The 12,594-nt window shown below is 40.3% G+C and overlaps 1 long non-coding RNA gene across 1 annotated transcript; it reads left to right on the top strand.

The window, feature by feature from the left end:
* Nucleotides 1-2,664: 2,664 nt before the first annotated feature.
* Nucleotides 2,665-10,965, top strand: LOC148117764 (uncharacterized). The gene is made up of 2 exons (XR_015736740.1): nucleotides 2,665-2,921; nucleotides 9,100-10,965. It is a non-coding gene; the product is annotated as an uncharacterized LOC148117764 (long non-coding RNA).
* The last annotated feature ends 1,629 nt before the right edge of the window (nucleotides 10,966-12,594 follow it).

The raw sequence follows: 12,594 nt of genomic DNA, 5'->3' as shown, positions 1-12,594 counted from the left end.
CCACCACTCAGCTGACCATGACAACTCTTATAAAGGAAAATATTTAATTGAAGTGACAACTTTCATTTCAGAAATTGGTCTATTATCATCATGGCAACGAGCATGGTGGCACACAGGCAGACATGGTGCTGGAGAGGTGGTTGAGATGGTGTACCACACTGGGCATAGCTTGAGCATGTGAGAACTCAAAGCCCACCCACACAGTGACACTTCCTCCAATAAGGCTACCCCTACTCCAACAAGGCTCCACCTCCTAATGAAAGACTCCAAATGCATTTGTAAGCCCCCTCAACCCTAAGACATTGTTCTAAAACCTTACACTCACTCTCTGGGAAATGGGACAGTCGCCCCCGCCACACACACACACACACACACACACACACACACACACACACACACATGCTGGACTGCTCATCCTCCTGTGCCCTTGTGAATAATCTTCAAACATAACTCCATTCTGGGAATTGAGGCAAAGACAACCCACAGATGTTGACTCAGTTCCTGATGTTTGATTTAGTCACTAGAACAAGGCCAGGAAGGCCACAGATGCTCTCCCTTATCTCACCTGACCACGCAGCTATTCTCCTGCCCTGGAATAGACCAATCACTGCTAGTGACCTTTTAAATAAGCCAATCCAATAAGTTGGAAAACAACCTACAGGTTTGTAGGGCCCTGTCTCCCCTTGCTCCTTGAGGTGCAAATCACAAGGACTGTTTATGTTAGCCAGCCAAGCTTCCTGCTAACTCGTTCTGCCAGCCTGGTGAATTAGCTACAGGGCACAGTCCACCTTTGGTATGGTAATTTCCCACCTGCCCAGGAGAATCACAGGGCACCAAGGTCCCGCTCCACTGTCTGTCACTGTGCTCTCTGCTCTCCGCCTCCTGCCTGGGAAGAAATTCCCACACGGCGCCAGTCCCCCCCCCCCCCGGCTGGGTGGGAATCCCTTTACTGGGGCAAAGGTATGTTAACCTTGCAGAAAGCTAAATAAATTGGCATTTGGCTATTTCTTGACGAATGACCCAGCTCTCTTTGTGTGTGTCTCTGTTCAATCCCCAGACCTTTGCCTCAAGCTTGTGGTAGGTACGGAAGGCGCACGAACCGTACCGGGAGAGGGAGGTGCAGATTCAGGTGGAACACAGGTTCCCCCCTTGTGTCTGTGGCTTTTTGCTTTAAAAGATAGATTGTAACAGTTATCGGATGTCCTTCATATCCCAAACCTGAAGGGCCCTGTCATGACAGAATAAAAATCCTCTTACTTTTGCATCAATTATGGTTATGAGAGTTGTGTCTGGAGCAACTCCTTCCTAATGTTTGGACTTCTAGTCCAACACTAATAGAACCACTTCCTATGAGCCAGGCATTCAAACACATGAGTCCATGGTGGTCATTCCTATTCAAACCACCACAGTGCTAGATATTGAACCCAGAGCTTCATGAAGCTTTTGTGTTTGAAATATGAGAGTATTGACCCTGGTCTGATATCCTGCTCATTTTCCAAAAGGACGTTGAGCCATTCAACTAATGACACTGGAATGATCACTCTCTGCATTTCTTTCTGAACCCTATTAGTCAGTTCTCTGTATTTCCAAGCATGTCTACCATCACAACTCTACAATATTATTTGTAATAACAGTAACATGCAAATAACTGAGTGATCACTAAAGAGAGAACTGGATAAATAAACTGCAACTCAAATGAATAAACTATAGCCATTTGCAAGAGTCTGAGTCGACTTTAAAAATAATATTAATTGGGACTGGAGAGGTCACTCAAGGTTAAGAGTATGTTTTGCTCTTCTGGAAGACCAAAGTTTGGTTCCCAGCACCCATGTCAGGTGCCTTATAGTTGTCTGAAACTCCAGCTCCAAGAACTTGGATACCTTTGGTCTCCATGGGTACCTGCATTCATGTGCATATACCTATGTACAGACAAAGACATAGACAGAATTAAAAATAATTTTTAAAAATCCAGGTGTTGGTGGTGCACACCTTTAATCCCAGCACTCAAGAGGCAGAAGGATCTCATAGTTCGAGGCCAGCCTCGTCTACAAGACCTAGTTCCAGGACAGGCTCTAAAGCTACAGAGAAACCCTGTCTTGAAAAATCAAAAATAAAACTTTACAAATAATATTAGTCTATAAAGCATTTTTAATGTTTTCTTTCAAAGCATTTTTAGGGCCTAGAGAAATTACTCAGAGGCTTGGATTACTGACTACTCTTCATAAACCTTGGGTTCTAGTCCCAGGCCCCAAGTGGTGGCTGATAATCATCTGTAACTCCAGTTCTAGGGGACCTGAAATCCTCTTCTGACCTCTACAGACACTACATATACATGGTGCATAGACACACATACAGGCAAAACACTCATACACATACAATAAATATATCTTTACAAAATTGTTGTCAGACTAAGGGGTGGTGGCGCACAACTTTAATCCCAGCTCTCAGGAGGCAGAGGCAGATGGATCTCCATGACTTTGAGGGTAGCCTGGTCTACAGAGTGAGTTCCATAACAGTCAGGATTACGCAGAGAAACCCTGTCTCAAAAGCCCTCCCCGCCTACCCCCCCTCCCCGCAAAAGAATGTTGTCAGACAGGCAAGATGGTTCAACTGCTAAAGATGCTGGCTAGCAAGACGAACTGCATAAGTTCTATCTGTTGTGGGAGTAACTTCCGCTGCCTCAACCAATAATCACTGAAGCAGGAGCCCACAGTGCAGCGGGGAGCGACTTCCGCTCCGTCAGCCAATAGCTGCTGAAATACCAGCCCACTGGGGCATGGTATATTTCTCTCTTAAAAAGAGAAGCAGTTCCGGATAAGGCCCTCTTGGTTCCGGCTCTTGGTTCCGGTGCTCGGTCTCAGCTGCTGCTCCCGGCTCCTGCTCCAGCGACTAGGCTCCCTTCCTGACGGTTTATGGTGTATGTAAGTTTTACCCCCCGCCAAATAAATAACCCCTTAAAACATAACTGGTGTGGGATTGATTCGTTAATAATTGGCGCCCAGCGTTTGGTTTAAGAACCGCCCCACCCCCCCACCCCCAGCTCGGCCTCCCAGGATACACAGGTCCGGACAGTCTCTGCCGGCTTACTTTGCCCTGTTCGGCACGGATTTTTAAATTTCTCCTTGCAACGTGAGTCAAAGAGCTCACAGCGCAAGCTCCCTTTGAAGTTCCAGCAAGCTGTTTGAAACCCATAACTGATTAGGAGTGCTGAAAGCAGCTTGACCCTTAATCCCAGCACAGGGACACGGGGCCCAAAGCACTAGGCCTCTTTAGCAACAGCGCAGTGGCTGTGTCACGACCCTCTGCATCCGGTTGAACAGAGCAGCAGGGCCTTGTTTATTGCCTTGTTTATTGGCCACTAGAAGCTCTCTGACCTTTTGTGATCTGTGGATTTAACCTCTGGATTTGAGTGTATATATTCTAGAGTTTACTTCCTCAATCAACACCACTGCCACGTGGATTCAGGTGCGCCCCACCTCCTACTGGCAGGCAACGGTCATTACAGGTAAGATTTTTCTTTTCGGTTGAAAATAAATACATACATACATACATACAAGTACAATTTCCTTTGATTGAAAATGTCGGAAAATATTACTATCCAAAAGTTCAATGGTTTTTTCAGTTGCGCTATGGAGGATATTCTGAAGGATGTCTCAGATATTCCTCTTACTTTGTTATTCCTGGGATCTGTTGCTTTTCTGGTGTTTGGCTATTTTATAAGAAAGATACAGTCCTTACAGACTGAATCTACAATGCTGAGGGCAGAGATTAAAACCTTAAGAACAATTCAGACTGATACCAACCTCCTCAAAAAAGAGTTTGGAGATTTCAAGGAGGAAACTAGATCAGAGTTTGGAGTTTTCAAGCAGGAGACTAGATCAGAGTTTGGAGTTCTCAAGGAGGAGAATAGATCTTTGTTTGATATGACTCGGTCAACTGGCCAAAATATCAAGAAGGTACAGTCTGATATTGCTTCTTTAGAAGGGAGCGTCACTGCCCTGGAGGAGGGGACAACCAAAATGACGCATAACCTCCAGTCCATGACTGTAAGTGCTGAAACATTAGCTGAGAGGATTATAACCATTGAATGTGAAAATCGGACTTTATCAAAAGGGTATGATAGATTAATTGACAGGATTTCCATACAAGAAGGCACAGTACATGCCATGAGGATTATGTCCAAGGAGGATATCGTGTCTCTGACGGACAAGCTCCATGCCTTAGAATCGTTAATGAAGGCTTTGGAGCATAATACTGGACAGGAGATTCAGGACTTACAGAAGGCAATGGTGAGCAGATTTAATAAGATTGAGGAAATCATAGACTCTGATGAACAGGAGCAAAAGGTAGAAAGGCAACCTTCACCTCAAAAAACTCTCAGTCTACATAGAGTTATACCTGCCTTTCCAGTAATAACATCAGAAAAGATAACTGGCTCCAAAAACCCTAAGGTCGTTAAAGAACATACATGGGAGCCTATACGTATGAATGATCTGAAAGAATTTAAACAAGCAATTGTGAATTATGGACTACATTCATCCTTTGTTAGGGAGATGTTAAAATCCTGGGCTCTGAGCAACAGGGCCACCCCTAAAGATTGGAACCAGCTCACATCAGCTGTCCTTGAGAACGGACCTTTATGGCATTTCAAATGCCTATTCAAACAAGAGGCCAGACTTTTACAACAACAAGAATCAGCGAAAGGAATTGAGGTTTCTCTAGATCAAATTCTAGGGGAAGGACCTTACTCTGATCCTCAGGAACAAGCTCTTTATGATGAAAACATTTTATCCATATGTGCTACAGCAGCTCTAAGGGCCTGGGACAGGGTTCAAGACTCAGGTCAGAGAGTAGAATCGTATGTCAGGGTCAAACAGGGTCAGAGAGAACCCTTTAGTGACTTTTTGCAACGACTAACTAAGGCTGTACAAATAGGGATACCTGATCCAGAAGCAAGAAATATAGTAATTGAGTCTTTGGCTTATGAGAATGCCAATGTAGAATGCAAAAGGATCCTGGGGCCTTTAAAGCTCAGATCAGCGCCTTTGGACGAATGGATTTTACATACAATGAATGTTGATACATTTGATTATGGCAATGAAACATGGGTACAAGAAGCAATTTCCAAAGGTAAAAGGAGACATCAGATTACAAAATGCTTTCATTGTGGCAAAATGGGACACATGAAAAGGGACTGCAGACAATGGAAGTCCAGGAATAATGCCTCTTCTAGGAATAACAGGAATAGGAGGACTCAGCCTTCAGGTTTATGTAGGAGATGTGGAAAGGGCAGGCATTGGACGAATGAGTGTAGGTCAACAAGAGATAAACAGGGCAACCCGTTGCCATCGGGAAACTCAATAGGGGGCCTCTCGAAGGCCCCCATGGCAAATGTGGTCCAGTCATTTCCGATCACTGCAGAGAACATGCCTCTTCAGGGAAATTAGAATGCCCCATTCCTGCTGTTAAAAGCAATAACGGCCTGAAGGATGAGTTAAATGTGGTGAATGAATCAAGAAATCTAAGAGGACAAAGTAAACGAATATTCTGGCAGACTTCTATAAATGAACAAAGGCCACAGCTAAGAGTGTGTGTAAATGGCAAACTTATTACTGGCTTACTGGACACAGGTGCGGATGTAAGTATCATTACACCAGAGTCTTGGCATCCGCATTGGCCTCTTCAGGAGGTAGATATTCAGTTCTTAGGAATTGGAACCCTATCTCGAGTAAGACAAAGCACGAGATGGGTCAATTGTATAGGTCCAGACGGACAAATAGGAAAACTAAGGCCATATGTAGCAAATATTGCAGTGAATTTGTGGGGCCGTGACCTATTGCAGCAATGGAATACCCAAATTAACATTCCTGCTGCTTCCAGAGCCCATATTTCTGAGGACAATATTACAAGATATTACAGATGGTGGAAACCAGCCATTAGAGCTATACAAGAACACAACACAATTGATGGCTCTTCAGAGGTACCAACAGCCATGCCTCTACAATGGTTGACTGAGAAACCAATATGGACTAAACAGTGGCCTTTAGCTGAGGAAAAGTTACAGGCTTTAGAACAGCTGGTACAAGAGCAATTAGATGCTGGACATATAGAAGAATCTACCAGCCCTTGGAACTCTCCTGTGTTTGTTGTTAAGAAAAAATCTGGTAAATGGAGAATGGTGACAGATCTTAGAGCTATCAACAAGGTTATTCAACCTATGGGCCCTCTGCAATCTGGAATTCCTCTGCCCTCCCTGTTACCAAAGGGATGGCCTCTTATAGTTATTGATCTGAAAGATTGTTTCTTCACTATACCATTACAAGAAAAAGATAGAGAAAAGTTTGCCTTCACAGTGCCTACCTATAATAACTCTCAGCCTGCAAGGAGGTACCAGTGGACCGTCCTCCCACAGGGAATGTTGAACTCTCCCACCCTGTGCCAATATTTTGTAAGCCAACCATTGAAAATTATACGCAAACAATTTCCTAAGTCCATAATATACCACTATATGGATGATATCCTGATATCTGATCAAAACAAAGATACCTTAGAAAGGCTGTTTGAAGAAGTAAAACTAGTATTACCTAAATGGGGATTGCAAATTGCTCCTGAAAAAATTCAGAGAGGAGATTCTGTTAATTATTTAGGTTATAAAATAGGCTTACAAAGAATTAAGACTCAAAAGGCACAAATCAGGAGAGACCGGTTACGAACGCTTAACGACTTTCAAAGATTATTAGGAGACATTTCCAGTCTACGACCAGCTGTTGGGATAACACCTGATCTAATAATTCATTTAAACAAAACCTTAGATGGTGACAAAGATTTGAATAGTCCCAGAGAGTTAACAGCTGAAGCAGAAAAGGAACTGATGATGGTTGAGGAAAAATTACAGGAGGCACATGTAGATAGGGTGGATCCAAATTTTAGTTGCGTTCTAGTTATATTGCCTTCCAGAATTTCTCCTACAGGAATTTTAATGCAGAGGGAAGATACTATTTTAGAATGGATTTTTTTACCACACAAACCAAGTAAAAAATTAAAAACTTATGTGGAAAAAGTCTCTGAATTGATTATAAAAGGAAAATTGAGACTTCGTCAATTAGCAGGTATAGACCCATCAGAAATTATAGTGCCTTTCACTGCTGATGAGATAAAAAAGTTGTGGGAAGACAATGAACCATGGCAAAGAGCTTGTGCTAATTTTTTGGGAGAAATCAATAACAATTACCCAAAAAGCAAGAGACTTAACTTTATAAAGAGAACTTCTTGGATCCTCCCTCGAATTGTCCGTGATGCTCCAATAACCGGAGCCCATACATTTTATACCGATGCTAATAAATCAGGGAAAGCAGGTTACAAATCAGAAGAATTGAGTAAAGTGGAACAAAGTCCTTATGATTCTGTCCAGAAAGCAGAATTATATGCCATCCTTATGGTGCTTAGGGATTTTAAAGACCTCTTAATATAATTACTGACTCACAATATGCAGAAAGAGTTATTTTGCATATTGAAACTGCTGAATTTATACCTGATGATACAGAACTGACCTCATTGTTTATCCAGGTACAAGACATGATCAGAAACAGGCTCTGCCCTATGTATATAACGCATATCCGATCCCATACAGGTCTGCCAGGTCCTCTAGCACAAGGTAATGCAGATATTGATCAATTATTGATTGGTAGTGTGCTGGAGGCATCTGAATTTCATAAAAAACATCATGTCAATAGCAAAGGCTTGAAAAAAGAGTTTTCTATTACATGGCAACAAGCTAAGGAGATTGTAAAGAAATGCCCTACTTGCTCTTTTTATAACCAAACACCATTGCCTGCAGGGACTAATCCAAAGGGTATTAAAAGGAATGAAATTTGGCAGATGGATGTGTTTCACTTTCCAGAATTTGGCAAGTTAAAATATGTACATCACACCATTGACACTTATTCAGGCTTTCAGTGGGCAACCGCTTTAAGCTCAGAAAAAGCTGACTCAGTAATCACACATTTATTAGAAGTTATGGCCATTATGGGTATACCTGCACAAATAAAAACAGATAATGGTCCAGCTTATGTATCTAGGAAAATGAAACGATTTTTTGCTTATTATAATATTAAGCATGTTACAGGTATACCATACAATCCTACAGGTCAAGCCGTTATAGAAAGATCAAATCGTACTATAAAGGATATGCTAAACAAACAGAAAGGGACGAAAGATACCCCCAGAAATAGATTGCATAATGCTTTATTAACCTTGAATTTTCTTAATGCTAATGAGAAAGGAACAACAGCAGCAGAGAGGCATTGGATAATGGAAAAAACTTCTGAACTAAACCAACCTGTTTATTTCAAAGACGTGCTGACCTCTCAATGGAGGCCAGGAGATGTGCTGCGTTGGGGAAGGGGTTTTGCTCTTGTTTCCACAGGAGAAGAAAAATTGTGGATACCATCAAAATTAATAAAGGTTCGATTTGAAGAGGAGAAACCTCTTGGAAAGGAGAAATGACAGCTCATCCACAATGATGATATTCATAGTTGGTAAGAAAAACATATAGAATGGGGGCAGGGTTCTGTTCTTATCTCCACAGGAAAACACTGATTTTTGAAAAGTTCAAGGGACCCTGGATATCTGAATACTGACAGATGGAAAATAATGGCACAATAAGGACTATCAAGAAGACTGAATAGTAATATTTTACTGTAAGTAAAATATACTAAATCATATTTCTAAATTTATAGAGCTGGTTTTAGAGTTGGACTCTGGCTCAGTCCCTCTCTAATTCCAAGCCTGTTGTTAAAAGAAAAACCCAGAATTTCTGGAGTTTCTGTCTCATGTCAAGAGCCATGATATGGGACAGAAAGAAATATGAGTTTAGAAAACATTTTTACTTTTCTTCATATCTATCATACCTTTCAGTGAATATATCTATCATGTCTTTCATTGAATATATGTATGTCTGTATATGTCTATATGATTAATATACGATTATATATTATTATAATCATATAATATATGATATTAATATATGATTAATATATATGATTAATGTTTAATTTTTCCACAATGAACAATAAGTTTTTCCTGCAGTGACATTTGAAGTTTCCAGGAAGAAGATGGGGCCCCATAACAACAACTCCACCTGGTTGATATGACATCATGATACTGATAGCGCTACTACAAGACCTGTTTTGAGTACCAGCTGCACAAGACGATGCCAACGTGGTTAGCTGAAATGATGCACATCTTGTACAACATTCTGGCCAGACCTCCACAAAATACTCAGAGACTATTTGCAATTTTAAAAGACATTGATCTTGAAATTTAACCATCATTTTACTTTCACAGGATCCCCCAGAAAGAACGTCGCCCCCATGACAGCTGGAAGTAATTCTAGAGAACGACGTCCCCTCTCCCAGTAAAGTTTGTCCTTGGGTTTAGGGACATCATTTAGGGGTTGGTTATAATTAGTATAGGGTTGAGGGTTGGGGGAGGAATTTTATAAGCGCAGGAATCAAAAAAAAAAAAAGAGGGATAATTGGATTATGGGATAATAGCTTTGTACTTGTGAGTTATTGTTTTTGACAAATATATTGGTATTGATTCTTATATATTGATACAAAGTTAAATTATGTTGACTATTTTATGCATACATGCTTCTACCTCTGTTTAAAACATTTTTATGTATTGACATATATATATTGTATTGATATATGTATATTTTACCATATTGCATTGTACACTTCTACCTCTGATTAAGATACTTATATATTGTTTATGTATTGATATATATATTTACCATATTGCAATGTATACTTGCACATTGTTTATATTTGGAGGTCATATTGTCCCCATTTATTGCACAGTTGTTTACTATTTCAGTCTTTAAGTTAGATAGATATTGAGAATAATATAGATCAATAGTTATCTAAGTTTGTCATTTATAATTAGACTAATCAGGTTCTTTAGATACATAGAGATTATATTCAGTATAGATAGATAATCTTCAACCTCTTCAAAGAGCTGTAGAAAATGGCCTTTAATCTAACTCAGAGTTCTGTGGTAGGGAGACACAATTCTTCCTGGCAACACTGATCTATTCCCGAGAGAATGTTGAGCACCAAAGACACTCCACCTGGAGCCTTTCTTCTTGGTAGAACTGGCCTTTGGGTAAAGAAATGCCCATACCTCAACTACTGACAGAGTTGCAGAGTATCCGTAAATGGATAAAACAGGACTGTCATATCCTGCCAAGACAGGGTAAGATAGTTTTGAAAAGTTCCTTGCCTTTGAAAATGGTATGTCAGTTACGTTAGGCCTTAGCCAAAGTTGGTTGCTTCAACGCTGCAAACGTGATTTTGGGTGATTGCCCAGGTAGCCAGTTGTCTCTGTGATTTGTTACATGTTCTGGAAGTTTGATTGCACTTCCTAATTACTTAGGTAACATTATTTCCCTTCTCAGATCTTTGATGGGATTGAAGATTATATAAACGTAGTTACTTTCCTTTTATGACGTGGCCAAGTTATTTCTTATACAAGACTTAAGCTAGTTAGAATAGGATATTTGTATTTATTGTATATAATTGTGTAGGTTTGTACTTACTGTATATAATTTCGTAGTAGGCTTAGAACTCTCTTACTTAAACAAAAGGGGGAGGTGTTGTGGGAGTAACTTCCGCTGCCTCAACCAATAATCACTGAAGCAGGAGCCCACAGTGCAGCGGGGAGCGACTTCCGCTCCGTCAGCCAATAGCTGCTGAAATACCAGCCCACTGGGGCATGGTATATTTCTCTCTTAAAAAGAGAAGCAGTTCCGGATAAGGCCCTCTTGGTTCCGGCTCTTGGTTCCGGTGCTCGGTCTCAGCTGCTGCTCCCGGCTCCTGCTCCAGCGACTAGGCTCCCTTCCTGACGGTTTATGGTGTATGTAAGTTTTACCCCCCGCCAAATAAATAACCCCTTAAAACATAACTGGTGTGGGATTGATTCGTTAATATCTATCCCTGAAACCCAAATGGTCAAAGAAGAGAGTTGATTAAGTTGTCCTCAGACCTACACATTTTATCATGCATTCCTCACCTCATGCCAATAAATAAATATAAAATATATTTTAATTGTTCTCTAAAATATAGAAAACAGAAAAAAAAACCTGGTTCACTTAGTTTATTCATTCTAAAAACACTGGAGTCCTTTTTGTGGCTTTTATGCCCTTAAATGAACCTTGGTTTACCATTTTACATCTCTCCTTTTCATCTGTTAGGGAATAATTTTCTGCTGCTATTACAGACAAGAACAATACTTGTTTCTTGGCTTGTTACAAGATTGTCTTTCCACTCTCCGATTCGTCACGGTGTGTTAAAACACAAATGAGAGAACTGTGATCAATAGCAGTAAAACCCCGAAACACAATTGCGACGCTTCCCAATTTGACTGGAAATGACAGATTGTAATTTGGATTACAGAGTGTTACAATTAATGCTAAATTGCCAGCCACGAACACGTTCAAGCCGTCTTTGCACTCGTATTTAGTGAAGCATGAGAGGAAGCACATCGAGGAACACAAATCATGGCAGAAAGTGCAGGCGCTTGTGGAAGAAATGTAACATCCATTTCTGGTAAAATCAACTTTCATTTAATGCTTTTGTTCAGGAATTTCAAAGGCAATTCTTGTAGCATGTTATTTCATCAATTTATTTACACGACCCTGCTAATTTAAAGGGAACAATTTGCATGTAATCCATGAAAATAGTGCTACTCTTTACGAGGAACAAGCTTCGAATACATCCTTCTTTACATGTTTTTGTAATGTATTCTTCATAAAGAGAATATTAAAAGCAAATGAAGTGCCTATGACCAAAATTACATAATCTTTGATTAACCATTCTTACCTTTTAGCAGGCAAAATAGAGCTACATTTGTTCCTATGTCTCAGGTAATACCAATAATATGTATTAATTCTGAATCGTTATGAAATCAGAGAACACTGGAGGTGTCCTTTGGGGAAAATATGATACCATAAAACTCACATACTCTCTTTCAAGGCACCAAACTTTATGAGTTTAAAACTGTATTTCAAGAATGAGTTTTTCTCTGCATTGGTTTGTGGCATTCACTAAGGTTATCATTCTACATGCAATTGTCCAAAATTGCCCAATATGCAAGCTTAGAACAAGGATGAAGTTAGCCTTTTGGAGGTGAAAAATGAACAGTGAGGTGCCATTTAATAAGAATTAATCTACAGTGGTACTGCAATCTCCTAATGGAATTCATGCCCTCTTTCTAATCCACTCTCAGAAAGCAATTTAAGGGTTGAGAGAACCGGTTGATAATTAACCTTTTAGAAAACTTCAAGGAAGAAGGATGTTTTCTGGATTTTTTTTTCTTTTAGTTGTTATTCAAGTCCCATAAACTAACCATTTTTAGTCTTCTTCTTCTGTCTCTTCAAGTGTCTTGATCCAATTACTGGTTATGGCTACAAAAAAAAAAGAAAAAGTAACAGTAGCTGTCGAGGGCCCAATATTACTAAAGAGAGCCTTGGACAATCATTTGGGATGCTCACTTCTCCACTAGATTTGCTTTTGCTTTATAATGTAGTCTATC

This window comes from Myodes glareolus, chromosome 26, assembly GCF_982192425.1.
Source record: "Myodes glareolus chromosome 26, mMyoGla1.1, whole genome shotgun sequence".
NCBI classification, from domain to species: domain Eukaryota; kingdom Metazoa; phylum Chordata; class Mammalia; order Rodentia; family Cricetidae; genus Myodes; species Myodes glareolus.
This window is presented reverse-complemented; position numbering and strand designations above follow the sequence as displayed.